Here is a 5,851-nt window from a genome sequence, read left to right as displayed (position 1 = left end):
CTGAACTGTGTCTGTATGCTAATGCTACTGGAACTATTACACCCTGCTCAGAGCCAAAAGAGGATATAGTGCCTCAGAGACCCAGATTGACCATAAAATTGCCCATTTAAGGTGGAATGGAGAATTCAAATACAGTACAGGCAGATAAGAGGCTAACTTCAGCATCATAAATCACTTTTTAAGTGATTTGAATATATGAATAAGGACATAGATTGAAACTGCTATGCCATTTAAGGTGGAATGGAACATTTGAACTTCTGAAATTAGCTTAGCTAGCTGGTTTCCCACATTACATCTCTTACATTTCCTTGAGACATAATTTCCACTACCATCTCTGAAACATTCTGGTCATTTCACATAGAAAAGTCCATCTGGCTCAATTTGACTGATGCATTTCCACCTTAAACTGATATGCATGTGGCCTGTGTTATGCATTTGCATAGAGACAGGATTGGTAATTACTATCAATTTAAGCCAATTCAATATCAACAACCATTAGGATAATGAAGCTTAACGTGTGGGATTTGTTAAAGTGAAAGTGACACGTGCAGCACCTCTTATTGTTATTTAGTGCCTACTGCCTACAATTGGTTACCCAAATTCTGAATCCAAACCAATTAATTAGTGCATTGTTTAAGGTAAGCTCCAGTGGTCAAACAGGAGAAACACAACAACAAAGACAGCCATACCTTGCTAGAGTTTGGTTTTCTAAACAGGCTTCCTCAGGCACAAAATGCACTTTTTTTAAAGACCATTGTTAAAATAATTGCATTTTCTCATGTTCTTCATATTTTACATTTTGTTTGTTAGGTATCAAATGAGGTAAAATTGTTTATTGCATCTTTAATGTTGCTTCTTCCTTCTTTCAAATATATATATACAGGGTAGGCCATTTATATGGATACAGCTTAATGAAATGGGAATAGTTGGTGATATTAACTTCCTGTTTGTGGCACATTAGTATATGGGAGGGGGCAAACTTTTCAAGATGACCATGGCGGCCATTTTGAAGTTGGCCATTTTGTATCCAACTTTTTTCAGTGGGAAGAGGGTCATGCGACACATCAAACTTATTGGGAATTTCACAAGAAAAACAATGGTATGCTTGGTTTTATTCATTCTCTGTAACCCTTATCCAGTTCAGGGTCGCGGTGTGTCCAGAGCCTACCTGGAATCATTGGGCGCAAAGCAGGAATACACCCTGGAGGGGGCGCCAGTCCTTCACAGGGCAACACAGACACACACACACATTCACTCACACCTACGGACACTTTTGAGTTACCAATCCACCTACCAACGTTTGTTTTTGGACCGTGGGAGGAAACCGGAGCACCCGGAGGAAACCCACGCGGATACAGGGAGAACACACCACACTCCTCACAGACAGTCACCCGGAGGAAACCCACGCAGACACAGAGAGAACACACCACACTCCTCACAGACAGTCACCCGGAGGAAACCCACGCAGACACAGAGAGAACACACCACACTCCTCACAGACAGTCACCCGGAGGAAACCCACGCAGACACAGGGAGAACACACCACACTCCTCACAGACAGTCACCCGGAGGAAACCCACGCAGACACAGAGAGAACACACCACACTCCTCACAGACAGTCACCCGGAGGAAACCCACGCAGACACAGGGAGAACACACCACACTCCTCACAGACAGTCACCCGGAGCCAATCGGAGGGAATCAAACCCACAACCTCCAGGCCCCTGGAGCTGTGTGACTGCGACACTACCTGCTGCTCCACCGTGCCGCCCTGCTTGGTTTTAACTTAACTTCATTCTTATTTACAAGTTATTTACAAGTTTTTGACCACTAATAATATGAGTTGGATACAAAATGGCCGACTTCAAAATGGCCACCATGATCATCACCATTTTATTAAGGTGTATCCATATAAATGGCCCACCCTGTATATATATATATATATAAACCTGGAGCATGTTTGGTTCCAGTCCGTGTGTAAATTATTTCTCTGTCCGTCCTGTTGTTATTATTTTTTTTTTTAATTTTGTCGGGTCCGTTGTTCTGTGAGAGATACCGACTGCATCATGGCAGGACTGGTAATGGTTCGACCAATGGTGGCATGTGCTGACATGATGAGAGGTGTGTTTCTGACCATGTGTTTTGCAATGCTGTGCAATTATGAGCATTTATTGCCCATGTTTCTGGAACGTACCACTGCTGTAGTCGACGACTTCATGGAACCCCATGCTTTCTGCTTTGAGCAAATTGTCAAATTGTGAAGTGTAACAAACTTATTATTGTCACACAGTTGAGAACCTCACAGCAGTGTAATGCCTATTAAAGTACTGGTTCGAGAAAAGAGTTTGCTGATAGTGGACAGCACAAAAGGATCCTTTTGGTGTGGTTAGTTAACAAAGAGTTTAGCTTTCCTACAATAAACAGTAGTGAAACCATTAGTGAAGAGATACCTCAGGTTTATGTACCATATCATAATCATATGAGGAGTTTGGTGTGTTTTCCCTGTGTCCACGTGGGTTTCCTCTGGGTGCTCCAGTTTCCTCCCACGGGCCAAAAACAATCTACGTTCCCTTTAAACTGAAATTATTACTGAAGGATTTACTGTAAAATTACAACAGCTTATGTTACTACTGTGTAAAATATTTTTAAACTTTAAATGTTTGTGTCACCCCTAGGCTAATGCTAACACAACACAGGAAATTGCATAGAGGTCCTAGCAATATATATATAATACAGTGAAGATCTAAATGAACAGCATGTGATTACACCAGCTAAAATGGGAATATTTTAAGGAGCTAAATTAAGACCTTCTGATGTGTACTGGAGGATCAGAACACGCAGAAGTATGTGGATGTTAAAGTTTTCTTTTTAAAAACGATGGAAACCCACCAAGTGTGATGTCTCTGAACACAGTGCTGTTTAGTCAAAGCCAATCCGGAAGTTTTTATGAAGGAGAGAATGTAAAGAAGATGCTGCGAGGAGAGAAACGACTCCATTCTAGTTCTTTCGTCACGTGTATTCACACAGTTCACAGACGAGTGCTTCATCTGTGTCTGAGCGTGATTCTAAAGCCGCATCGATCCGAGCGTCTGCTGCGTCTGTGTGCTCTGAATTTAATGGAACATCAGCAGCTGCAGCACACAACAGATTAATCACCAACACACCATCTATCCCCTTCTCTTAAAGCACAGGTCTGATCTCTCTCTCTCTCTCTGCAGCTTTAAAAGGTTTTGCAAAGTGAATTATGAAAAACACAAGAAAAAAAAAACAAAGAACGTGTTCATAAAGTGTGTTACTGTGAGAGTGACTTTATGCTCAGTGGGATGCAGAAGAAGCTGAAGATGTTGTAGATGCGGAATATGCTGAGGATATTGAGGATGCTGAGGATGAAGTTGTTGAGGATGATGATGATGTGGATGCTGAGGACACTGTGGATATTGAGGACACTGAGAATGTAAAGGATGTTAAATGCTGATAGTTTTGAGGATGCTGTTGGTGATGCTGTGGATGTTGCCGATGTTGGTGATTTTGAGGTTGTTGATGATGCTGAGGATGTTGGTGATTTTGAGGTTGTTGATGATGCTGAGGATGTTGGTGATTTTGAGGTTGTTGATGCAGAGGATGTTGAGAATGTTGGAGATGCTGATGATGCTGAGGATGTTGGTGATTTTGAGGTTGTTGATGATGCTGAGGGCGTTGAGGATGTTGAAGATGCTGATGATGCTGAGGATGTTGGTGATTTTGAGGTTGTTGATGATGCTGAGGGCATTGAGGTTGTTGATGATGCAGATGATGCTGAGGATGTTGGTGATTTTGAGGTTGTTGAAGATGCTGAGAACATTTAGGATGTTGAAGATGCTGATGATGCTGAGGATGTTGGTGATTTTGAGGTTGTTGATGATGCTGAGGGCATTGAGGTTGTTGATGATGCAGATGATGCTGATGATGTTGGTGATTTTGAAGTTGTTGAAGATGCTGAGAACGTTGAGGATGTTGGTGATTTTGAGGATGCTGATGATGCTGAGGATGTTAGTGATGTTGAGAATGAGGGTGAAGCTGAGTATTTTGAGGATGTTGTTGATTTTGAGGTTGTTGATGCTGAGGATTTTGTTGATGTTGAGGATGTTGGTGATTTTGAGGTTGTTGATGATGCTGAGGATGTTGGTGATTTTGAGGTTGTTGAAGACGCTGAAAACGTTGAGGATGTTGGTGATTTTGAGGATGATGATGATGCTGAGGATGTTGAGGATGTTGGTGATTTTGAGGTTATTGATGATGCTGATGATGCTGAGGATGTTAGTGATGTTGAAAATGTGGGTGAAGCTGAGTATTTTGAGCATGTTGTTGATTTTGAGGTTGTTGATGCTGAGGATGTTGTTGATGTTGAGGATGTTGGTGATTTTGAGGATGTAGGTGGTTTGAAGATGTTGATGATGCCACGGATGTTGGTGATGTTGTGGATGCTGAGAATACTGAGGATGTTAGAGACATTGAGAATTCTGAGGTTGCTAAGGCTGTAGCGGTTGCCTATTCAGACCTGAAGGCCTCAGATTCTCAAGTCACGAGGAACTGCAGTCGATCTGAGAGGACTGCACTGTGTGAGCATTGTTTGTGTCTAAGTGTGTCTCACGTGTCCAAAAAATTCTGCTCTGATGCCTGTTTGAAACGTGTCCATATCTCCTGGCAGGATTGTCCTTAATCTTTCATTGCTTAATCCAACCCCTTCAGGAGACTCTCTCTCTTTCTCTCTCTCATTATCTCTTGCCTTCTCTATTTATTTGTCTCTGTCTTTATCTCTCTCTCTCTCCCTCTCTCTCTCTCTCTCTCTCTCTCTCTCCATCTTCTTTTGCCCATTCTCTCTTCCTTGATTATTTTCATCCTATTTCCTCTCCCTTGTTGTTCCCTGACTCTTTCTCTTGGAATTAAGCAGACAGGCTTCAGAGCTACTTTAAGGTGGACACTTGCTTTAAGGCGGAAATAAATTGAGGCTCGACTCTGGAGGAAATTTCCAGGCATCTTGGAAGTTGCTCTCTAAAAAGCCTCAGAGGAAATCTACTTTTTGTTATGTGTCCAAGTCATTCAGAGAACCGAGAAACGCAGTCCCATTCAGGAGCGTGGACAGCGTCCAGAAAACCCTGCAGTTTTCAGGGTGAACGTCTATTGAACTGAGGTTGCATCACGTCCTGCTCCTTTGGTTATTCTCTCAGATACTGACGGCTTAAAGACGAGCAGCTGTGGTCAGATTAATGGAACATGGCTATACACACAGCCTGGGCACTCTCAGTACAAACACCCCACTTCTTACTGGCCACTTTATCAGAAACACCCCTCTTCTACTGACCTTCACTGGCCACTTTATCAGAAACACCCCCCTCTACTGACACTCACTGGCCACTTTATCAGAAACACCCCCCTTCTACTGACACTCACTGGCCACTTTATCAGAAACACCCCCCTTCTACTGTCACCCACTGGCCACTTTATCAGAAACACCCTCCCTCTACTGATACTCACTGGCCACTTTATCAGAAACACCCCCCTTCTACTGACTCTCACTGCCATATATGAATTGTATATATATTTATATATAATTACAAGACACTGGATTCACCTGTATAAGAACATCTGCAAGATGTCCTCACTGCGAGCGCAGATGTTGTGGATGTTGCTCTCAGGATGATGAGCACAGAGCACAGGAAGTGTGTGTTCTTGTGTACTGAACTCTTAGGAACTTAATTCCCATTAAAAAGTTCCCTCACTCTTCTCTGTAAATTATGCTCCTTCATGTGCTCCCCTGGACAGTGGGATTGTGAAGACACCTGCTGAGACATAAAGGCTACATTAATTATCA

The sequence above is a fragment of the Hoplias malabaricus genome, unplaced genomic scaffold (genome assembly GCF_029633855.1).
Source record: "Hoplias malabaricus isolate fHopMal1 unplaced genomic scaffold, fHopMal1.hap1 scaffold_259, whole genome shotgun sequence".
Classification (NCBI taxonomy): domain Eukaryota; kingdom Metazoa; phylum Chordata; class Actinopteri; order Characiformes; family Erythrinidae; genus Hoplias; species Hoplias malabaricus.
The sequence above is the reverse complement of the archived record's forward strand: the minus strand, read 5'-3'. Positions refer to the sequence as shown.